Source organism: Carcharodon carcharias, chromosome 7 (genome assembly GCF_017639515.1).
Source record: "Carcharodon carcharias isolate sCarCar2 chromosome 7, sCarCar2.pri, whole genome shotgun sequence".
Classification (NCBI taxonomy): Eukaryota; Metazoa; Chordata; class Chondrichthyes; order Lamniformes; family Lamnidae; genus Carcharodon; species Carcharodon carcharias.
Window position 1 is genome coordinate 49,257,856 of NC_054473.1, and position 25,424 is coordinate 49,283,279.

A 25,424-nucleotide genomic window follows, 5' to 3' on the forward strand; every position below is an offset into this window, starting at 1 on the left:
GGTATCATGTGCCATCTCAGATGGTCATCAAAAATCTCATGGATCTATTTCAAAGAAGAAGAGCAGGGGTGTTCTTCACAGAGCCCTAGGTAACAATTATTGCTCAACCAACGTCAAGAACAGATTGCATTGCTGTTTGTGGGAGCTTGCTGTGCGCAATTGGCTGCTGCGTTTCCTAAGTTACATCTGTGACTACACTTCAAAAAGTATTTTATTAGCTGCAAACAACTGTGGGGTGCCCAGAGGTCATTAAAGGTTCAATATAAATGCAAGTCCTTTACATTTTTGTTTCAGCCCCTCAACTGCTATGGTGCATAACATGAAGGGAATTTGAGAAAAGTACAAAATAATTTCAGACTTAAACATGACTAAACTCAACTTGGGCAAGTTTCTAAAAGGGTGCTTTACCAAGAAATCGAACTCCAGTGTGCAATGGTGCAATGTTGGAAGAAAACATTTCAAAAACATATTATTTTCCTTTATTATCCTTACTGAAAGTGCTGGACACAATATTTTTTGGTGGCATTAAACTAAATTCTTATAATTTATGGCACAGAAATGGTAACAATATTATTCAATTTTCGTTGCTTTTACACGTTTCAAAAGATACTTTGTGAACTTCCGGTCATTTCAGGATATTTTTCATGATTCACTTATAAATGTTTCCTTTTCAAAAAAATTCCAGAAGACACTCATCCATGATTGGATAATCATTGTCTAAAGAAACTGCATATATGCTCTGTCACATACCAAGCTACACTGTAATTAAAGTACGAGGAAGTGCTCTCAGCTGGTTGTTTAATCAGGTCTGGTCAGTTCCAGATATTATGAATGACTGCTACAATTATAGATCACAGGAGCTGAATGATATTTATTCCAAATAGTAAAATGCTCAACACCTGCTTTCTGAAACAGCCTCAAACAGCCTAGATCTAATTTTAAGGCTTCCCCCACGCTCGCTCCCCCCCGGCTCTGCCGAACAGAGGAAATAGTTTCACTTTATCTACCTTACCAAATCCTTTAATCATCTTTAACATCTCAATCAAATCACCCTTAATCATGCCGAGATTCCTAAGAATGACGAAGATTCCACTTAGTTGAGTCATTTATAAAATAAGCACTGAGACTACAGCAGATAATAGTTAGAACAAGACAAAAAACAAAATCTCTAGATTATTTCTGTATTCTAGCCATAGATTAAAGAGAACAGAAAATTCTGGAAGTATACAGGATAGTGAAGCAGCATCAGTAAAGAGAAAAGACACGTTTATGACCTTTGGGTCTATATCCCGAAACATAATCAGCAAGCCTGGAGGACATAAAAACAAAAAAACTGCGGATGCTGGAAATCCAAAACAAAAACAGAATTACCTGGAAAAACTCAGCAGGTCTGGCAGCATCGGCGGAGAAGAGTTGACGTTTCGAGTCCTCATGACCCTTCGACGGAACAGTTCTGTCGAAGGGTCATGAGGACTCGAAACGTCAACTCTTTTCTTCTCCGCCGATGCTGCCAGACCTGCTGAGTTTTTCCAGGTAATTCTGTTTTAGCCTGGAGGACATGTCAGGTGCAGTATCAGGCATACCTAAAAATGAGGTATCAACATGATTAAGCTACATCACAGGACTACTTGCATACCAAACAGCAGAATCAGCATGCAATAGAGCAAAGTAAGTGATCCTGAAATCAAGGGATCAGATCTAAATTCTGACTTCTGCTTAGAATGACAAGGGCAGCAAATGCATGGGAATACCATCACCTGCGAGTATCCGCTCCAAATCACACACCATCATGACTTGGAACCAAATCGTCAGTCCTTCATTGTGGCTGGGTCAAAATCCTGAATCTCCCTTCCCAACAGCAGTGTGTGTGTTACCTTCACCAGATGGACTGCAGCAGTTCAGGGAGGCAGCTCACCACCACCTTCTCAAAGGCAATTAGAGATGGGCAACAAATCTTGGCCTTTCTAGCGACACCCACATCCCTTGAAAGAATTTTAAAAATAATCTATTTTTTCTCTTTATTAATGTTCATTTATCTGCTGTACTTTTTCACATATATCAGTTGGTATTTCAAATTTCCAGTTTTTCTTTTTATTTTGCTATTCACAGATACGCCAACTTTCAAAACTACAGATACATCAGTGTGGGTGCCAAAAAACCCCACATAAAATTGGGAAGCTCTTGATGGAAGGGAAAGGGGAATGAAGAATTATTGAAACAATTAACCAGTTAAGCAAAGAAGTTCTCACCAAAACTCCACAATTCCAGCAAGAATCATTGGATTATAATCAAGAATTTCAGACTAATTTTTTCCTCGTTTGCCCAAGATTGATAAGTCTAATCGTAGTATTGTGATCACAGCTCTGACACAGAGTACTCCGAGGAAATTCCAGCTCTGCATGGCTCATAAGTCTGTAATGACCTGCATGGCTGCAATTCCATCAAACTATAAAGTTAATTATGTGGCCAATTTACCTTGTTCAAGTTTTCTTGATCTCCGGATTTGCCATCCATAGATAATACCAGCAACAGATTTTAACTGCAAAAGTGGCAGCACAATACCAAAGACATTATTTAGGCGTCAAGTCTGCACCAAGCCACAATGGAAAAGGACCTTCAGTACTACAGCTGATGCTGGTCTATGCTTTTGTTCCTTCCCACTCCACAAAAAACAATTTCGAAACGTTTTGGAGCCTGGTCTTGTGGCCTCCAAAGGTCCCTTTATGTGCCACAGGTTAAGCCACTCAACACCAGAAATATGACTATAAACAAATCGGAGTTGGATATGAGCCCTGGAGCCTAACAATGGCCCTGGCAAATTTAGCAGTGGTCAAAAGTCCAGGAAAATTAGACCTTATTAAACTTGGTATGCTGAATTTAAATTCATAGAATTTTAAACCCCTAACTATATTCTATCTTGGAATTAAATAGACAGTTTAAAGTGTAACCATTTACAAACCCTGTCATTTCTAACAGCTCCCTGTGACTTGGAGACTAACTGGTGCCCTTAGAAATTGTTTACAGATATGACTATCTCACACCTCCTTCCCAGTAAGACAATGTGGGCCCCCTTTATCCTATAGCATTCAAGACATCCAAGCCTGTTGTTGGGCAGAATTCAGAACACGTCGCGTGACTCCTTCATTCCTCTATTTTGCCCTACATTAAAGAGATAGCCCCAAAACACAACAGTTGGAAATTCATGGTCCCCCACTTGCAGGTTGGAAGGAGGGGGTGCTCACAGCATGTGGCCTGCCCATCACCACCCACCTCTCATTTTACCAGGGCTTTGGATGAATTAGGAGGCCCTCCTGGCCTAGAGCCTATTGATACCCTTAAGCAGCTAATAGCTATTTAAATGCCTCATCAAGTCTCTGCCGCTATATTACCTACAGCAGGGGGAAGCCAACCCCCTCACCCCGTATCGATGTGGATGCACTCCCCACCGACTCTTCAGGTGGCAAGATGGAAAATCTCGCCATCTGAAAAAAATCATGCCCAACCATCTTACAAACTTCACATTTGTAACAAACTACAGCAAAAATAGCATCATGTGGAGACATTGGACTCTTATCTAACGAGACTTCACACACTTATTGATCTGTGTTTCTCCTCAACTACTGATATAGCTGTTGTTTCTTTCTGGTTGTTTTCATTCTAAATATTAATCAATTTGTAGGACTATCTTATCCTAAGTGTCTTTTTTCAGAGATGTGTTTCAGCATCTTGCATACGATTGTCACTTTCCAAAGCCAAACATTCTGAACAACTTCACATATTCACGTACACTACACTTTCATTGCCCAAGTAATGTTCATCGAACAACAGTTTTTGAACAAGTGCAATAACAGGCTATTCAATTAGCAGGAAGGATGAATCAAAAAGCTTCTTAATCTCAAACATCTTGTGAGTCTTGAGCAAATACTTCATGCAAAATGCAAATTCAGCCTGGAGTAAAATGAACAGTTGCCCCTTTAAACACCACATTCAGTCATGAATAGAAATTGTGACATCTTTATCTGATAGCACCTGAAGGAATAGAGTTTCTTTTTGCATTACACTGTCATTCTATATATTTTTATTAAAAGTTAATTAACAAAATTACAATACCAATTAATAGTATCATCTGAACCTAATTAAACACAGGACTTTCTTCAATCAAAATTCACTCTTGCTAAATGAAGAAAATGTGTGGCTAAAGAACTGCTTGGCTCAATGACTTAAAATTATTATATTTATTTTGTGCTCACAGCTCCTAAGAATATTCTTAATCCATGGGAATTTTTTTGACAACCACGGGGCATCGAGTATTCTTATTGCTGGAAATTCTGAGCCAATCAATTAAAAGATAATTCTGTACTTATTTCATGGTCTCTGAGCACATATCCAAAAATCCCCTGCCCCTGCCAAGTCCTTTCATGTTGGTTCCTACATTAGCCTGCACTATTCTTCCCTTCCTTCAATTCTCTAGCCACCTGACCCCCAACTGCTCATATTTTTCCCATGCCAATCCATTTATTTCTAATTAGGGCTGCTACAGCTTTTCTTTATTTTCAATCTCAGCAGGGGTTCCTTATTTATTTTGTGGTTAGCTCAGTCATTTTCCAACAGGCCATTCCTTCATTTTAGATTATATGACATCAGTCTTAAATTTGTCTTTAACTAGTTTTAACATGTCCCATTTTAGTTCCAGATTTATTTTGCACTCTGATTCATCCCTATTCTTTCATTGTTTTTATTCCTTTCACTGTTCGCATTTTTTTCTTTCTGGGCAGATATGTTTCAGCTCATTTATTGATTTTGTCTCCAAACATTGCCCTTCATTTCTTCCTTTGTTTTCCATTGTGTCCCTTCTTATTTACTTATTTAATTCATCAGTGTCCTTGTTAGTTACTTAATTACAATCTCCCCAACAATATTTGTCACTGGCCTTCTGCAGGCAAGAGCTAATGACATTATTAAAAAAAAAATCAGAAAACACCCAACACATTGTCATTGAACTTTCACTATTACCATAAATATATATATATATATATACGCACACACACACAATGAATATATATACATTCACATGCAATATATATTATATATACATACACAATATACATATAATATATATTATATATATGTACAATATACATATTTATAAAATAGTCGTATAGTGAAATAATTAATCTTTATTTAATTGTTTCACTTTGGAATGAAAACAGTATGCATTCAACTATAGACTGAAGCTGATTATGTCAGCCAAAGGACTATAAAAGTGTTGAAGTAGATTGCATGCCTGGTTTCAATTGACTGCTGCATTTTACTTAAATGACTAGCAAATTGGATTGATAAAAGCTTTGCACATGGAGTACTTGCACCAACTACATTTTTTTCTAAACTTTAGCGCATTACAGTACGGAATTTCATCTGGCATTCTTTGCTCACTTAAATATTTGACCTCAAGTCTTCTCCAGTCATCAAACTACAAATTTAAACAGATTAAACTGTGCTTTGCGCCATCACCAAAGTGGTATTGTCTGACAATATGGCCAGCTGCCATTGAGCTTTTGCATTCAAAGTCACTTTTCCACTGACACTGTTTCAAATCAAGTCTGGTAACCACATAGTCTAAGATCTTCCACTATTGTACACCAAGGACCTATGCGCCAAAGAATGTTTGACATGAAATGTATATTATTGTAAATGTAGAGGGGTACATCCAAGTGCCACGTACCACATTGAAAGGAGCTGAACTGCATTGCATTTTATGAAATATTCAATTTGAACTGTTTTGTAATGTGCTTTTACAAATTTTATGAATAAAACATTTTTTGAAAAAAGTTCTGGTAACCTGGATGAGCCAAGTTTACACCAAGATTATTTGGTTTCTTTGTATCACCGGTAGAATTTAAGAATGAAAAAGATGCAGAGTCTACAGGGTAGACTTTAAACATGATGGAAATGAAAATTGGGCTGTTTCTAGTGAGTGGTCAATCCACAATGCTGACTTCATACCTGGGTGGCAAGTTGAAAATTTAACCCTGCACTTCTGCTGACAAGATAAACTCAGTGTTGGCTATTGTCAATTGTCTCCTGGCACCTTGTCTAAAAGATCATCAGTATAAAAATGGCTCATGGCATTAACAGTTATTAGAAACACGAGTAAGGTCCAATTTTAACCCATTTATCAAAATCAGGACCTTACTAAAGGTCCCAAAATTGATCATTGAGGTATTCTACTCAGCATTCCATGTTTGAGTGGAAATTTGAGTTTGAGACTCGATTTAATCCTGAGACTCAATTTAAGTTGCTTGGAAATTTGCCAGCATTGTTGCCCATCCCTTAATGCCCTTGAACGGAATGGTTTGCCAGGCCATTTCAGACAGCAGTCAAGAGTGGGTCTGGAGTCACATGTAAGCCAGACCAGGCAAGGACGACAGATTTCTTTCCAAATGGGTTTTTCACCATTATTGAGACTAGCTTTATATTCCAGATTTATTAATTAAATTCAAATTCTGCCAGCTGCTGTGGTGGAATTTGAGCTCTTGTCCCCTGAGCACTAGCCTGGGCCTCTACATTACTTTTCCAGTGACATTACCACTATGCCACCATCTCCCCCACAGGGGGTGGCACGATTACCTCAGGGTGAGAAAGTTGTGAAGTTAAACCCTCCTCTATGATTTGAGTGCATAATCTCGGCTAATACTGGAGTCCATGAAGAAGTGCAGCGCTGTCAAAGTACCACTTTTCCTGTGAGATGCTTAAATGAGCTTTCCTGATAATTCAGATAGATTTTCTACATCCCATGTAACTACAGAAAGAAGAGCAGCATATTCTCCCTGCAACTTGACCAACACTCCCTCACCAAAAGATTCAATTCACCACAAAAGAATTTGTCATTTCCTCAGCTTATCTGACAGATGAGATAAGGTTTTACTTTGTTTCAAGTTCTTTCTTTGCTTCATACTTACACTGTTGTTAAATTTCATGATAGGAACGAAGAATTACTTACACAATCGTATTTCAGTCGCTGCAGCTCCAACACAATCTAAGTACAGTTTTACTTTTGTAAGAGATAATTATATTTTATTCCCTTACCTATGGAAGTTGCACTCCCTGTCAAACTATCCCATTCAACAAGTTGGCAAAGATCGACAGATGCAAGAGGTCTCCAACTGGGAATGTCAAGTTGAGCAGTGGGACAATTCAGTGATTTAGATCAATGCATTTTCACCTTAGAGTCAGAATCTAGTTAATTCTCTCCTCCTCCTGGCTATGTGAGGCAAAGGAAAACCAGTTTGGGCAGTCTCCAAACAGCTTCTATTGGGTGTAACCCACAGTCGAGAATCAACCACACCTCAGACCAAGTAAGGAACTAACCACAAATTGGAACAAACTTGGCAGTCTCACTCAGAAAGGTTACAAGGTTAGCTGATGTGCAACAGGAAAAAATTCATTTCAGTACAGTAAGAGGCATCATTCCATTCCGATGGTGGGAGTTGAGGTATATTCCTGGGCATGAACAGCGCCTTCACTTGAGAAACCAGCCACACTTGATTACTGATGGCTGGTGCAATTTAAGCTTGCTGCCAGAACCACCCACTATGTTCACTCTACAACAGTCTTCATGCCTTCAACAATGCCTCACTAAATATTATTTACAAGGTTAATACCGGAGACTGAACATAGTGGGCTGCAACACCTAGTACTGTGATCCTACCTGGGCTTGAATGGTAACTGGGACATTTTGATACATTAAAATACACATTGTAAATTAATTGTTAGTGAAGGTATCTTTGCAAACTCCTCCAGTCCTATGACTTCCAACTCTGGTCCACTGTGTATTCATGCTGCCCTTCACCATCAATGACAAAAGTTTTAACCATCTTGTCCTACATTAAGAAATTTCTGCCATGTGACAGCTGTGGCTAAGTGCCAGCACCCTCACCCTTGCATTTAAAATTTGTGGATATAAGTCTTGCTCCAGAAACATGAGCACACAATCCAAGTTTACACTCCAGTGCAGGACTGAGGGAGTCCTGCACTGTCAAAGGTGCCAACTTTCAAATGAAACATTAAACAAAGGCCTCATCTATGCTCTCAGGTGAAAGTAAAAGACCCCATTGCACGATTTTGAAGAGGACATGGGATTAACACATGGGATTAACAGGTTAACTGATCATTATCAGATTGTTGCTTGTGGAGGCTTGCTGTGTACATAATCATTTGCCATGCTTTCCTACATTATAACAATGTTTACTTCACAACTACTTAATTGGCTGTAAAGTGCCTTGGAATATCCTAATGTTGTCAAAGGCACTGCATAAAAGAAAGTCTGTCTTTCTAAATCCTTTCAGTTTCCCCACATTCAAAATCCTCTTTGAAACTTCTCTGCATATACTGCCTTTAATGTATCAAAACGTCCTACTTGAGGGTCAGACACTAGAAGGAGAGGAAGGCAAATTAGGAGTTTAAAGGTGCTACAGTAATGGAAGGTACTGAAGAGCTGACGACATTCCTTGTTTTATGTTCGGGAAATGAAGGTAAAGGATGTTGTAATATGCCTTTAAGGATTGCAGCATGGCATACTTTCTTCCTGTATTGTCATGCTGCAATCCCTTAAAGGCAAATTACAACAGAGGATACCTTATACCTCAACAGCAGGAGGAGCAATAGGGGAAGTATGACTGGTGATGGAGAAGAGGAGGCTGTCAGCATGGAAACGAGCCAAACCATACTTTGTCCAAAATGATGTTTTGAAGTCTTACCAGTGACATAAGGAGAGTAGTCATTTATAAGTGGTTCTGAATGAATGTATTCCAGATGTGACTGGTGACCTGGACCAAAACAAGCGATTCACACTTGCAGAGATCATGAATTATCCCATCCCTCCTTATTTGTGACTACAATTCCATAAACCAACAACTGCTTAGTAAGTATCTAGTTTTTCCAATTAGCTTTCAGATTATGGTTTGAGGCATTTTGATGTAACTACTTCAATGAGAAAACAAACCTGTTTAAATGTAATTTGAAAAAGTTGACTGAGAAAACCGAATCTAATTCCACAATGTTGCTGTTAGGGAAAGTAAATGTCTTTATCGATTTATTTAAGATATCAAGTCACTTTCACCTTTTATATGTAATGACCTCTGTATCATTTGTCTAGGTTTAGAAGCTTGCTTTGCACGTGCAATGGCGTGCGTCAAGTGGATTCCTACTCCATACTAACTCTCCAAGCAGGAGACAGAGAAATTATTCACTCTAGTGCTACCAGCACAGTATTTCAAATACTTCAGTACTCTCCAAGGTAAGGAAAGTTGTAAAATGCCTGCTTTTTTTTAAATTAGGCCATGTGTAGTTGCTTGTTATTGGAGGCTGATCACCAACATAGCAACAACTGACCCTAGATGATTGATTTGTTGTATCACATTTATATCATAATGCCTCCAGGGTTAATAGAAAAGAACCTGTACCCTTGACCCTGGAGGCAAAATGCCAGCAGCCAGAAAAATTAAAACAACTGCTGCCAGTCCAATTCTGGACATTCATGCCCTCAACTCTGACCAAGCAATGCAATTTTGGCTTCATTGCTCTGTATGAACTTTTGCCCAACTCTGGGGAAGGTCTGTAGCCAGGACAGTAAAGTTACAAAATTGACTACAGAGCAATTGTTCAAGTACAAGATCACAATCCATCCAGTTCAGCTGTCCACCTCTGGTTCAATCTGCCCTGGGATACAGGCGGAGTAAATTTAGAATTCAAGGATCACCTCATATCAAAAAGCTATGCCATTAGGGAATGTAAGATTACAAAGCTTTTAGGATAACAATCAAAAATGATCATTTGGTTATACAGAACTTGAATAGTGCTGAAAAAGGACATCTTTTGTCAAAGCTTTTTATCCTACACTCATCAGGACAATTCACAAGAATAACAATGGAAGGGAAACAACAATTTATACAGTATGAGAAAAAAGTGCCGATTGGTTGGCAAGTGTACTATGATTGGTAGAGGTGTTGCCATAAAGAATGCAGCAATTGATGGTGATTGACAATTAACTGCCAAGCACTGTTTGAAATTTAAACCAGACTACTTGACTCTGAATGATCAGGGCATTGCCCTGTGGAGTGAGTCCGCGAATGGCTGTCACTTATTTTGTTCAGCTGAAACAGGCACAATGTGTGTACATGTTCTTTCTGTCTGCAAAGAACAGGGACCTGTGTATTAATAAATGTAGCTTCCAGTAGACACACATGCACCACACTGCGAGCTCGACTGACAATCTTAAATTGGCTGTCAGTGTAATTCTTAGCACAATGAGGATTATTTAGCAAATGTTGTTCAATCACAGAATCACATCTAATGTTGGACATTGTGTTTTGAGTTTTGCAAACACGGGCTGATTGAGTATGGTCTGTACCTTGTCCATTGTGAACAGCAGAAGGGACATTGTCGTGAGGAGACATTAATATCTATATCTATAATAATATTGGAAATTATCGTTAAATTGGAATTGTAGTAGGGTCTGTGTCTGTGTGTGTGTGTGGCTTAATTGAAATCAGATATAATTAAAGGTATAGCACAGCATCTACAGTTGGAAGTGCTACCTGACACTGGTGAGTCACAACTGGAGGTAGTGAGACTTCTATTACAAATGAAGACGCTTGAACTTAAACAAGCAAACAAACTGAAAAAACTTGAATTAGAAGCAAAGGACAGGGAAATGACATTTCAAAGGGAAGAAGCAGAAAGGCAGGAAAAAGAAAGGAAGCTGAAACTGGAGTTTCAGGCAAGAGAGAAGGATAAAGAAAGAGAGGCAAGGGAAAGAGAGAAAGAAGAGAATACCTGAGTAAAAGGTTGGAAGTTAGAGATCTCAGATTTTGAGGAGAGTTCTGATGATGAAGAAACCTTTAACCTAAAACCCAGTGGGGAAATGTTTAGATTTGTACAAGCTCTTTTAAAGTTTGAGGAAAAAGATATTGAAGCATTCCTTATTTCATTTGAGAAGATAGCTAAACAGATGAACTGGCCACAAGAGTACAAGATGTTATCGTTACACTCTAAGTTGGTGGGTGAAGCACATGCTTCGCTGTCTGAAAAAGTATCGGTAAATTATGATGTGGGGAAAAAGGCTATTGTGAGTGCATATGAGTTGGTTCCTGAGGCATACAGGCAGAAATTTAGGAATATGAGAAAACAGCCCGGGCAAACTTATATTGAGTTTGAGAGAGTAAAACAAAGTAATTTTTACCGGTGGATATAGGCATCAAAATAGAGACAACATATGCAGCTCTTAGAGAAGTAATTGTTTTGGAAGAATTTAAAGTTTCAATTCCTTCAATAGTGAAACTCAGGTGGAAGTCCAGAGGGTTCAAGTGGTAAGGCAAGCAGCAGAGATAGCTGGTGATTATGAGTTAGTTCATGGAGCTAATCCTTTTCTTCATCACCCTTTTAAATCGGAAAAGGATAGAAAGTGGGAAGGTGAAAGGGAGGTGGGGAGTCAGGGAAGAGGAGTAGCTGGAAATTCCCAGGAAGTTTTTTCTCAGAATAAAAAAGGGGCTGAGGGTAGAAATGACATTCAAAAGTTGAAATGTTTTCATTGGAATAAAGTGGGGCACACAAAGTCAGTGTGTTGGAAATTGCAAGGAAAATCCGTTGGAATTATTGGTGTGCAAAAAAGTTCTGGAAGTGATAGTACTATGGGCTCTGAGGTTCAGGCACAGGAGGAACCAATGGTTTGTGTACAAGGAGGGAGAATCAGCAATAGGTAAAGAATTGGGAATGTGTTCACAGATTACCCAAGAGAATTCTGAAGAGCAGCTTGCAGAAATGTTTAAAGATTGTGTGTGTGAAGGGAAAGTACTTCCATGTATACAGGATGGAGTAGGTAAAGAGGTTAAAATTTTACAAGACACAGGGGCTAATCAATCCTTACTGTTGTGGGATAGTGATATTTGTTGTTCAGAGGGGTGATAATAAGTGGAGATGCTATACCTATCCCCTTGTGGAAGATAAATTTAAAGAGCAAATGGAAGGCAGATGAAGTTATTGTTGGAGTAGATGAAAAATTGCCCATTGCAGTTGTTCAATTTATTTTGGGTAATGATATAGCTGGGTCACAGATGTGGGTGATACCTATGGCAGTTGAGCAGCCTGTAGAAGTTGTTTCAAGAGAGGTTTTACAGAAAGAGCATCCTGGATTGTTTCCAGATTGTGTGATAATGGGATCATAGGCACACAGGTTGAAACAAGAAAAACAAGAAGGGCAGGCAGTTCAAAGGCAGGAAGAAAGGGTCAACATCCAATTAGCTGGGACTCTGATAACATTGTTCAGAAGGAAAGGCTACAGGACAATTCAGCTAAAGTATTTAACTCAAGGAGGTTAGTGGAGTTACAGAAAAATGATTTGTAATTAAAACTGTTGTATCAGGTAGCTTACTAAGAAACAGAAGCAAAATGTATTCCAGTATGTTATTATCTTAAGCGTGATATTTTGATGAGAAAATGGAGGCCGGACCATGTTTCAGCCAGTGAAAGCTGGTATGAGGTGCATCAGATTGTTATCCCATTAGGATATAGAAATGAGGTTCTGAGAGTTGCTCATAAGATTCCAATGGGGGGTCATTTAGGAATTAGAAAATCACAGGAAAAGATACAGAGGTATTTTTTTTGGCCAGGATTGAATAGAGATGTAGTTAAATTCTGTAGAACCTGTCACACATCAGGTGACGGGGAAACCACAAGCGGTGATTAAGCCAGCACCTTTAGTCCCAATACCAGCATTTAATACCAGCGTTTTACTAGGGCCATAATTGTTTGCGTAGATCCCCTCCCTAAGACTAAAAGTGGAAATCAGTACTTACTGACAATAATCCTGAAGTGATACCTTGAAGAAATATTACAACCAAGATGATTATGGAGAAGTTAACTAATTTTTTCACAAGGTATGGTTTACCTAAGGAAATACAATCAGATCAGGGGTCAAATTTTATGTCACAACTGTTTAAGGAAGTAATGAACAGTTTGGGGATAAAACAGTTTAAGTCAACAGCTTATCATCCGGATTCACAAGGAGCTTTGGAAAGATGGCATCAAACTTTAAAAAACTATGATGAGAGCATGCTATCAGGATTATCCACAGGATTTGGATACAGGAAATCCATTCTTATTATTTGCTATTAGAAACACTCCGAAAGCATCGACTGGTTTTAGTCCTTCTGAACTAGTTTATGTTCATGAGGTAAGGGGACCACTGAAATTGATTCATGAGAAATTGGTGGGCCAAGATTCAGAAACTTTTCTCCTGGATTACGTATCAAATTTCAGGGAAAGGTTGAACAGAGCATGTGAGTTGGCTAGGGAACATTTAGAGATATCACAGCAAGTGATGAAAGTGAAAGCAGATAAGAAAGCTAAAGCTCGCAGTTTGGTTTCTGGAGAGAAAGTACTAGTTTTGTTACCAGTTCTGGGTGATTCATTAAATGCGACGTTTAGTGGACCTTACAAGATTGAAAAGAAATTGAGTGAAGTAAATTATTTAATAAATACTCCAGATAGAAGAAAGAAGCAGAGGGTGTGTCATGTAAACATGCTTAAAAAGTACTTTCACAGGGAAGAGGAACAAAAAGAGGTATTAGTGATGGTTGATGATGAGAAAGAGGTAGAAGTGCAAGATTCTGAAATTGATTTTCCTCTAATCAAATTGGATAATGAGGGGGCACTTGAAAATTTAAGTGAAATATTGAGCTGCCTTCCAAACAAGTGTCAAAGTGATTTGGAAAAGCTATTGCAGTCACACAAACCTATTTGTGGGAATAAGTTGGGAAAGACAAATTTAGCTATACATGATGTGTCTGTACAGGTTTCATCTTCAAAAGGGCAACATCCTTTTAGATTAAATCCAGCAAAGTTATCACAAGTACAAAAATAAATTGATTTTATGCTTCAAAACAATATAATTGAGTCTAGTTGCAGTAACTGGAGTTTGCCTATTGTTCTGGTACTGAAACCGGATGGAATACAAAGACTGTGTGTGGATTATCAAAAGGTGAATGCAGTGACAAAAGCAAATTCATATCCTATACCATGGTTGGAAGATTGCATTGAGAAAGTTGGACAATCAAAATTTATCACAAAGATTGACTTGCTAAAAGAATATTGACAGGTACTGTTGTCGGAAAGAGCAAAGGAGATACCAGTTTTTGTGACACCAAATAAGCTATATCAGTTTAAAGTCGTGCCATTTAGTATGAAGAATGCACCTGCGAGATTTCAAAGACTGACAAAGTATTTCCATGTCTAACCAATTGTGCTGTTTATATTGATGATTTAATAGTTTTCAGTCAGATGTGGGAGGAGCATTTACAGAATCTGTAAGAATTATTTACTTAATTACATGAAGTTAATTTGGTAATGAACTTGGATAAAGTGAATTTGCAAAACATAAGCTATGTATTTAGTCCATACCACTGGACTTGCTAAAGTGGCTCCGAGAGATGTGAAATTCAAGGTTATCGTAGATTTCCCATTGCCTACAATAAACTGAGAAGTTTTGGGGTTTCTGGACATGAGTTGGTTTTAGTGGAAATTTGAAACAAATTTTAGCAGTGTGGTTGCTCTACTGATTGAACTATTAAAAAAGAGCAAGAAGTTTCAATGGACATTGGAGTGTCAGAAGTCATTTGATAGTTTGAAAACTGTATTAACAACAACGCCAGTTTTGGCAATACCCAATTATGCCAAGCAATTTAAGCTGGCTGTTGATGCAAGCGATATAGGCATTTGGGCCACACATGACATGAGTTGAAAAACCGATAGGGTGTTTTTCACGGAAGCTGAATTTACAACAGTGAAGATATTCAATGATCGAAAAAGAAACTTCAGGTTTGGTGTTAGCTTTGCAGCATTTTGAAATTTATGTTGCAAGCAATTCATCAGAAACAATGGTTTATACATACCACAATTCTTTGAAGCTTTTGGATAAATTTTGACGCAAAGTGCAAGACTTTTCAAGTGGAGTCTATTATTACAACCATTTAATTTACAGATTATACATGTTGCTGGTAGAGAAAATCTGTTCGCAGATACATTATCAAGAGTTTGAAGCTTAAAAGAAAGATTGGACATTTAAAAAAAACCTGGACACTGAACTGGAATGATTTCTGTTGATATCAATGACTTGTGTATTTATATTATTATGTTAATGCACGCATCTGGTAATGTAATAGTCTAATAAGTATAGGAGATAGTGTGAGATGGGTTATTAAAAAATGAAGCCGTCTTTTAAAATTATGATGGTTCATTTTTCAATAGGCAGGGGGATGTCATGAAGAGATATTAATGTCTATAATGTTATTGGAAATTATTGTTAAATTGGAATTGTAGTAGGGTCCGTGTCTGTCTGTGTGTGTGTGTGTGTGTGTGACTTAGTTGGATTAAAGCTAGCTAGTCTGGGTGCTTTGACGTATAGTAGTTTGAGATGGTAATTGAGTAAACAATAAGTAAGGATAGCAAGTATATAGGACATTTGCATTTGTTGAATAAACCATTCAAAAGGGTGAAATCTTGCACCTTGCTAGAAGACACCAAGCAATGTGTTTATTTTTTTCAGCTTACTAATAAAATTGGTGGAATGACAGGGTTTATTGTTAGGAGAGATAAAATTAAAAAACTTCATCATACAATGGAAAATTTACATACAAAAGGGAAGCTAGGTATAAACAGAAAGGAGTTTGTGTGTGTGAGTAGAGACATTTAAGACCTGACCAGCCTGTAAGCCTACAACTGAATCTGCAAAGGAACCAATGCAAGGCACCTCATTTTGAATTCGTAAGGTCAAATAAATCTGCTTTGCCTGGTGTCTGTTTAAAGTCTATGGGTTATTGTTGCCTTGGTGAAGATTTACTTGGGGATTTGTTTAAAAGTTATTACAGTAGTAATTTGTAGACATGTGTATGTGTTTAATTTGTTGTTGAATTAATAAATGTTTAATTTAATTTTATATTAAAACACCTTGAAGCTTGGTGGCTTTATCCCTGAATTCAGAGCTGCATCTCGAACATTCCAATTAAAAATATAGGTTATGACAATTGTTCAAGTTTCCCTCTGGGATTTAAACAACTCAGCCTTTAGCAACTGCTGTGTCATAACAGACATGCTGCTAGATACAATCCACCCATCTTTGGGATGTACGGCCTACATACCTAGCATCACACTGGCACTGAAATTCATATACCACATTACCCACTTGTCTGATAGGTAGAATGTCTTTTTGGCTTGACAGCAGCATCCCGTTAGTGGCGAATACCACTCATGTTGCTACTGCATAGTAAGGTATAAAAACATAAGAAATAAGAGCAGGAGTAGTCCATTCAGCCCCTCAAGCCTGCCCTACCATTCAATAAGATCATGGCTGATCTGCCCCAGGCCTCAACTTCTCTTTCATGTCAGCCCCTCATAGCCCTCAGGTCCCCGGTATTTCAAAAATCTATCTACCTCCTCTTTAAATACTTTCAGTGATCTAGCCTCCATAACTCTCTGGGATAGAGAATTCCAGACATTCACTACCCTCAAAGAAATTCCTTCGCATCTCAGTTTTAAATGAGTATTCTGTAATTATGTCCCCTAGTTAGAAATTCCCCCACTAGTGGAAACATCTTCTCAACAGCTACCCTGTCAAGCCCCCTCAGAATCTTGTACGTTTCAGTGAGATCACCCCTTATTCTTCTAAACTCCAATGAATAAAGACCTAACCTGCTTAGCCATTCTTGATAAGTTAATCCCTTCATCCCAGGAATCAGCCTAGTGAGTCTCTTTTGAACTGCCTCCAATGCCAGTATATCCTTTCTTAAATACCAGGGACCAAAACTGTACACAGTAATCCAGGTGTGGTGTCACTAACCCTGTACAGTTGTAACAAGACTTCCCTATTTTTAAACTCCAATCCCTTAGCAATACAGGCCAAGATTCCATTTCTCATCTTAATTACTTGCTGCATCTGCATGTTAACATTTTGTGTTTCATCCACGAGAACATCCAGATCCCTCGGTGCTGCACTTTTTTGGAGTCTCTCTCTGATTAAATAATAGTCTGCCTTTTGATTTTTCCTACCAAAGTGCATGACCTCACACTTTCCTATATTAAACTCCATCTGCCAAGTTTTTGCCCACTCACTCAACCTGTCTTTTCCCCTTGCAAATTCCTTATGTCCTCATCACAACATGCCCTCCCACCTATTTGTGTATCATCAGCAAATTTGGATACATTACACTCTGCCCCTTCCTTCAAGTCATTAATATAGAGTTAGTAAATAATTGAGGCCTTAGGACTGATCTTTGTGGCACTCCACTAGTTACATCTTTTCAACCTGAAAAAGACCCATTAATCCCGACTGTCTTCTGTGTGTTAACCAATCCTCAATTCATGCTAATACATAACTCCCAATACTGTGATCTCTCCTATCTTGTGCAATAACCTTTTATGTGGCATCTTATCAAATGCCTTCTGGAAATCCAAATTCACTACAGCTACCAGTTCTCCTTTATGAACTCTGCTTGTTATATCATCAAAGAACTCTAACAAATTTGTCAAACACAAATTCCCTATCACAACATCATGTTGACTCTATTTTTACTTAGTTCTGTTGAAGGGTCATTCGGACTCGAAACGTTAACTGTGCTCCTGTCCGCAGATGCTGCCAGACCTGCTGAGTTTTTCCAGGTGTTTTTATTTTGGATTTCCAGCATCCGCAGTTTTTTGCTTTTATCATGTTGACTCTGTTTGATTGCGTTAATCTTTTCTAAATGTCCTGCTATTTCTTCCTTAATAATGGACTCTAGCATTTTCCTAATGACAGATGTGAAGCTGACTGGCCTATAGTTTCCTGCTTTTTGTCTTCCTCCCTTCTTGAACAGGGACATCACATTAGCAGTTTTCCCATCGGCTGGGACCCTCCCAGGATCCAGTGAGTTCTGGAATATTTCAACCAATGCCTCCACTAGCTCTGCAGCCACTTCCTTTAAAACGCTTGGATGCAGGCCAACAGGTACTGGTGACTTGCCTGCCTTTAGGCCCATTAGTTTGTCAAATACGTTGTCCCTAGTGATAGAGACTATTACAAGATCTTTCTTCCCATTAGCTTCTTCCTTATCTGATATCTTTGGAATGTTGATAGTGTCCTGCACCATGAAGACCAATGCAAAATATTGGTTTAAATTATCTGCCATTTCCCTGTTCCCCGTTATCAAGTCTCCAGTCACATCCTCCAAGGGTCCCACGCTCACTTTAGCCACTCTCTTTCTTTTTATGTACCCGTAGAAGCTCTTGCTGTTAGTTTTTATATTTCTTGCCAATTTACTTTCGTAATGAATTTTCTCTCTCTTTATTAGTTTTTTAGTCATCTGCTACTGGTTCCTAAAAAAATCCCAATCCTCTGGCTTACCACTGGTTTTCGCCGCTTTGTATGCCTTAGTTTTTCATTGGATACACTCCTTGACTGTCTTTTTTAACTACGGGTGGTCCATCTTTCCCATTGAGTCCTTCTTTTTGACCAGGATAATTTTTTGCTGAGCATTATGAAATATCTGTTTAAATGTCTGCCACTGCTCATCCACTGTCCTTCCCCTTAGTCTATTTTCCAGCTCACTTTAGCCAACTCTTTCCTCATACCTCTGTAATTGTCCTTATTTAAGTTGAGGACACTGGCTTGAGACCCGAGCTGCTTGCCCTCCAACTGCATTTGAAATTCTACCATGTTGTGATCACTATCCCCTAAAGGATCCTTAATTACGAGATCTCTTATTAATCCTACCTCATTACACATTACTAGATCTAAAATAGCCTGTTCCCGGGTAGGTTCTGCAACGTATTGCTTTGAGCAACAATCTCTGATGCACTCTACAAATTTGTCTTCCATGTTACCCCTGTCAATCTGATTTGTCCAGTCAATATGCAGCTTAAAATCACCCATGACATTGTAGCACCCTTTTTACACACTTCCATTATTTCCCAATTTATACTTTGCCCCACAGTGAGGCAACTCTTCGGAGGCCTACAGACGACTCCCACCCCGACTTCTTCCCCTTGCTATTCCTTATTTCCGCCCAAACTGATTCCACATCACGATCGACTGCACCTATATCACTACTCACCACCGCACTGATACCTTCCTTTAGTAACAAAGCTACCCCACCTCCTTTTCTGGAACATCGAATACCCTTGAATAGGGTAGCAGCCTGAAACAGCGAGCTTCACCTGTTGCTCAAAATTTTGAGATACCTTGCCCTTACAGGGTAATCTGAGGTAGACTGGGCACTTTTAGTGCTGAAAGTGACAGCCTTAGGCCCATTCATGAGTTCACGTGATATACAGCATGAAATGATTTGATCAGGGTAGCCATTATCCTGCTGGGTGCCTTTGAACTGCCTTATTACAGCACCAAGCTTGCATGTTGAGCAAATGGCTCGGGTCCAATTTACAAAGTTGCTGATAAGGCCAATCTTATAGCGCGTGGAACTGTAATATTAAACAGTGAGGTAGACTTGCAGTAGACCGTGGTAGTGAATCCCCTGGCAGGTTTCTCAACTAGTACATCAAGGAAAGGCAGTTCATTTGACTGCTCCATTTCAAAGGTGAATTTGAGTGCAGGATTCAGCCGAACATGACATGTAAGGAAATTATTACATGCAGCTGCGGATTTGAATATAGCAAACGTATCATCCACATATCAGAAATATGCGAGGGGTAGGAAGCTAGGTGTCATTCCGTCGAAGACACATTTCTCATGGGACCCAACAAAGACGTTTGCAAGAGCTGCGCCTAGAGGGGGTCCCATGGCAACACCATCTATCTGGGCATACATGGTGTCAGAGTCCACTTACCAACCAATCAGCACCCTCTTCTCATACAGTATAAATCTGTTGTTTCCCTTATGTTGGTATTCTTGAAAACTGTCCTGATGAGTGCAAGATGAAAAGCTTCAACAAAAAATCTCTCTTTTACCAGCAATAATCAAAAATGATTGGCATTTGTATCACACTTGCTATATAGGACACAAAGGCTGTCCCAAAACACAGGTTTGATTTGGATAGGCCGCGCTGGGGCCAGGATTGGAGGCAGGCAGGAGCTCAAAAACAGTGCCACCAGCCCATGTGTGGGTTCTCCAGCTCCATCCTACCACAGGGCCATTAAAGCAGGGGGGGGTGGGGGGGTTGGTTGGCATGGCTACTTGCCTGCATGCAGTAGCCAATGAAGGTCGTTATCAGCCTATTAAGGCCAATTAAAAGAGGCCAATTGAGATTTGCCACTCAGCCTCCAAATATGCAGGTGGCAGGAGCCAGTTTAACCATAACGGACCAGGGTAGAGGTCAGTGCTCCAGGCAGGCCTAGAGCTTGTCTGGATGCTGGAGCAGCCAAGAGCTGCCCGATACAATCTACCCCCACCCACAATGTGGCCTGACTGCTAAAGCCAATTTTTAATGCGAGGTTTAAAAAGATTGGCGACCAGGTGGCTCCACTTTGAAGTGCCCTCTCTCCTATTTAACTTCCATTGAAGCCTGCAGCTCCTTTCAAGCTGAAAGGCCTCTGATTGGCCCTCCAGCTTCGAGAGCCTGCCCATCATGCCTAATTCAATGGTAAGCCTCCTCTCTGGCAATTAATTGACCACCCTCGGGAGAATGACTTTGTGCAAGCATTTCCCACACAGCATGGGCTTCTGACCCAGGTTTCAGCCTAACGACAGGGTTCAGCTCCCAGAGAAAACCCAACCCACAGTTTCTGCTGAAATATCTGACTGACTGTATCTTACTGTGAAAACAACAGGCTGCCATCTGCCATCACCACATTAAACATTTGGTTACCGAGGCCTAATTACATTTGAGGTGGTTGAGCCTCGCGGAGCTAAAACAAAATGTCTCTAATTAGCCCTGCAAATCCTACAATGGGCAATGGCAGGTGGGAGGGAAATAATTTCATGCTCTTCCCTTTCACAAACAATTGAGGTGGGTGCTTTTCTCTAGCTGTCTGAACTTATATCAGGATTTATTCCCAGGGAAATGATTGGACACTGTTGGCCCTGAGTTGTACTGCTGTCTACTAAACTAATTGCATAGCTCTGCCTGGGTGATAAACAGCAGCTCAAGCAATGCACAGCCACATTGTATGGTATGCTTAGATACGCCTGGTTTCAGCGGGTGCAACTTTATTACATGTTGTGCCAACTGGGGATAGTTTTGTTCTGTCTTGTTTTTCCAAAAAAAATATATAGGTCAGTCAGTGTCAATTCTAACCTGAGAGAAACAGGTGAAAACAGAAGGTGGGCAGGGGATCAGAGGAATAGATTCTCCCTATGTCAATATAATTATTTTAATCATCTCTTTACTTCAGTCGTTTAATGTCATATTGCACAGCCCCATCCCGGCTGTACCTCAACAGCACCATTGTTATGGGCCCACGTTCTATCAGCCTAATTTGGATTCTTGGAGATTGATGCCCTTGAGCCAACTCCCAGCATTTACATTACTAAATCTGGCAGCAGCTGTTGGCCCTCAAAAACTGGATCCACCAATTTGTTGCTAGGACTAGAGCACCAGATCTTGCAGTGTAAATGCCAGGAGCCACTTTCCCACACAATTAGAATCTGAATTAACTAACATTAATATTAAAGCAAGTTATAAATGCAACAAGAGATCTCCAAAAAGAACACAGGATCGAGATTGATGGGGTGAGTCTCTTTAATCTGGTGACTCATGGTTTGTGTTCTGCTTGTCATTACTAAAATAAGACAAAATACTTGATAGACATTGAACCAGTTTGCATCAGCTTTTAGAGATATGCCCCTGCACAGTCTACCCCCGCATACCCATTGGTACTTTCCAGCCAAGGCTGTCAGTACTTCCTTCACTGACCCACCATCATAAACTTGTCTTGAACATGAAGACTGCCAGCCTCCTACAGAAATATAATCAACTTCAGAATTCTGAAGAATCTTCATTCATATATTTCAAGATGATGTCAGCTTGATCTACAGCCCCAACAGTTCAGCCACATGGGGAGCAAAATACAACAGTTCCAGAAAACGAGTGTAGGGATCACAATGCAGGATTAACCTACGCCTATTCCTCCTGATGCAGGCAACACACAAATTTCATGCTGCCTGTTCATTTAAATTCTAGTAGTGTGCAGCCTAGTATGAAACCCACTGCTGAGTGGCTGCACACCTCATTAGCTGATCCAAGATCATTCAAGGATAGTACACCACTTAGAGCTAGCCTGCACTACTTAAAGCTAGTCTGCACTGTTTAAAGGCGAGTCAAATCTGGCTGCAGCAGGTGCTCGAAGTAGCTGGGGAAGAAAGTCTGACCTTCATGATGAGTGAATATAAAGGGAGAGAATGCGCTCCAACATTCTCTAATACAGCACCAGAACTGTTGGTGCAAGAGGTGGACAGGAGAGAGATCCTCTATAAGGGATTAGAAGGCCCTCCAGACAAACTTTGCAAAGGCAGTGGGAACAGCCTAGCCCAGGGGACTTGGATGCAGTGCAGAAAGAAGTTTACTGATCTCACAAGTGGTCGAGGTCAATGAATGCATCTTCAAATGTCATGTCCTTAAAACTGAACCACTTGTCTCACACACTACTCAATTCACCACCCCCGACCCTTGCATACTACAATCTCTATTAACCAAGACACATACCTCATATTCATAGCTTCACCTCACCCTCACGCACTTAGCACTGCTGCAAACTCACACCCACATTTCCCAGCTTGCACACACTACCAGCTATTCAACCATGGCAGCTTCATCACCCAAACGGCTTGCATCACACTCACTGACACACGTCACTCTTTCTAGTGGGACAAGGTTGGTGCATAACCGCAGGTAGCTGGTGGGAGCCAAAGGGTAGGAATGGCTAATGTCCTCAATCCGATCATGCTGACCATCATTGGAGCAGCCATTACTGAGGCCACAGCCAGTGACGCAGCCGAAACCAGTGAAGGTGATGCTATGCTTATACCTAATCCTCCTTCTCATTTCCCACTTCCCCCTCATCCCCTGATGTACAAGCTGCAGATAGTCTAAAGCATGCATATCCTGCTTTCCCTTTGCCCCTCACAAGAAATGGTAGAGGAGGAAGAGACTGGGATTGCTAATGGAGAAACACCATCATTCCCTCTCAGACTTACCGCCACCAGCTCAGAAACTGACAGGATGCATCCTTTAGAGGTTAGCTTAGAGATGGGATCCACACAAAGTGAGATACTAGGCACAAGTTTCCTGCAGCTAGCAAAGGGGATAGAGTTGGGCAGGCACCTGATCCCCAGAGGGTGAGGCCATACACAAGTTCTTCTATAGATAAGGATGGGGATGAGGGCGACATACTGAAAAAAGGGCTGATGCGCATGCATAATGAAATGTTTGGTGTGTCGGCAAGCCTATCTGAAAGCGCTGTCCTTATCAAGGAGCATGGAGGAATCAGGCTAAAATCTTGCTCAGAGATTAGAACCTCTTCCACCATGGAAGTGATGACCAATTCCACAAGAAAGAAGCTACTCAGTATTTGAATGTTACAGTGGACGATCAGACTGAAGTCCTACAAACTCAGCTTGTTGGCATGGAAGGGCTGATCGTTGCTGTGCATGGTCAAGCAGCTATCATCATGGCTGTAGGTACCATTTCTCAAAGGGGCTGGTAGATTCTTTCAGCAGTCCAACAACCTGTCTGCTGGTAGATTACTAGGATGGTTGAGGTGCTGCTGCAGGGGAGTGGCAGTGGCTCTGTGGAACACAAGCCTGTTAACGCCTCTCAGGGTGACAGCATTTATTCTCTCACCACAGCCTCTCCACCAGTGCTCGGGCTGTTACCTCTCAGCCAGCCAGTGTAGACTGCTACCATCCATGCCAAGGTGCTGCAGTAAAAAATTCGATCTTCTAAGGCCAGAACTGTGCCACATTTCTCTGTAAGGCCACTTGCAGTTGAAAATGGTACCACTACAATCAAATCAACATTACACACTGACTAAGGTTATGACCTGCCTACTCTGCATTCTTTGGCGCGTAATCCCATACCCCCAGTGCCGATGCTAATGACCTCACCAAAATGACATCTTGCTTGGCCGCACCAGAAGTGTACACATGTGCCCCAAATGTTATTTTGGAACTGCAGTGCCACCTTTAGTGCTGAAAATACAAGCTCCAGGCATCTGAATTTTATAACCGTGGACTCTCCTTCTTCCTGTCAGTCAAAAAAGTCAGCCTCAATCCAAACTCTAATAGTTCTGAGCTGGACATCTAGAAAATGGCGTGATAAGATGATGATAACCAATTCAATAGTCTAGCTTCAGAGATAGTGATGCAACTATTTCATCTCCCTCCCATCAAGAATTGTTGCAGCCAGCAGAAATACACGCAAGCTGAAAAAAACACAGATCCCATGTTAAATTTTCAATTTTGCAATCAATAAGATAAATAAAGACAAGTTAGATTATGGAAGTGTATTTGGATTTGGCAGATGAGGCTCAATAGATTCATCAGATTTTAATTCTATTGGCAATGCTGAATTAAGGCACACAGCTTCTTTCATTAGGTGTCCAGCAATACATTTGCATTGCTTGGTGTTAGAAAATATGCAGAGACATTGCTTTCTTAAGTACAATCCTGATTGTATATTCTGCTCTCATTGCTCATTTCCATAGAACATTCTAATCAATCATGGTTTTAAGCCTGATCTTGTCTTCAGCAAAGTCCCAAATGAATAGACCATATCAATACACAACAATTCTTGCGGTGGTGACAGCAAGTGGGCACTGATTAGCAAAACATCGCAAATTTAAATAAGAACTGAAACATACATTGATCCCTGGAACCAAAACAGAACGCTATGTGCTGTTCCATAAGTTCGTAATATACAATTCAAGTTAAGCTCTTCTTGGCATAACTGATCAATGTTCAAAATGGATAGGAGTATGCGGTATCAGAATATAAAGCAGGTTGTCAACCCCAGTCACTGCAGTAAAGAGCATGTAACTTACTGGGAATTGACTTAAAGGAAAAACAATAAATGAGGCTGGCTCTGAGCTGACTGACCAGTCAATCCTCCAGACCATGACTGGTAGCTCCCATTCTGCAGCCACAACAGTGTTCAAGATACACCCCACCATGAATTGCCCTCAGCAAATGGTTAAGGATAGAAAACTGAAGCCCTTGTTTAACTTTATGGAATCCACCCAAAACTATTCAAGCATCATTTGAAGTAAATTTTGTTTTCCAAAAAGGTTCTTTAAAAAAAAGATTGTTCAGAGAATGCTGTGACAAACTGCAACTCAAAAACAATGCATGAGAAAATGGTGAAATCTAGGTTCGACCCACCACATCAAACTTCTGCTTTACGTGCGTGTCAGTAAATATGTAAGAGTGTGTGTGTGTGTGCGTGTGCGCGCGT

The 25,424-nt window shown here is 40.1% G+C and overlaps 1 protein-coding gene across 10 annotated transcripts in view; it reads right to left on the minus strand.

Moving 5' to 3' along the window:
* Positions 1-25,424, minus strand: part of magi1b (membrane associated guanylate kinase, WW and PDZ domain containing 1b) — a 510,580-nt gene that overhangs the window by 305,994 nt on the left and 179,162 nt on the right. The window contains exon 1 of one of the 10 annotated variants that reach the window (XM_041191213.1): positions 7,087-7,263. The exons of 8 other annotated variants lie outside the window; for them this stretch is intronic. The gene's annotated coding sequence lies outside the window, so the exon portion shown is untranslated. Of the gene's footprint in view, positions 1-7,086; positions 7,264-25,424 lie in introns of those variants that run through there. One more of the 10 variants, XM_041191215.1, reaches the window with a different exon arrangement.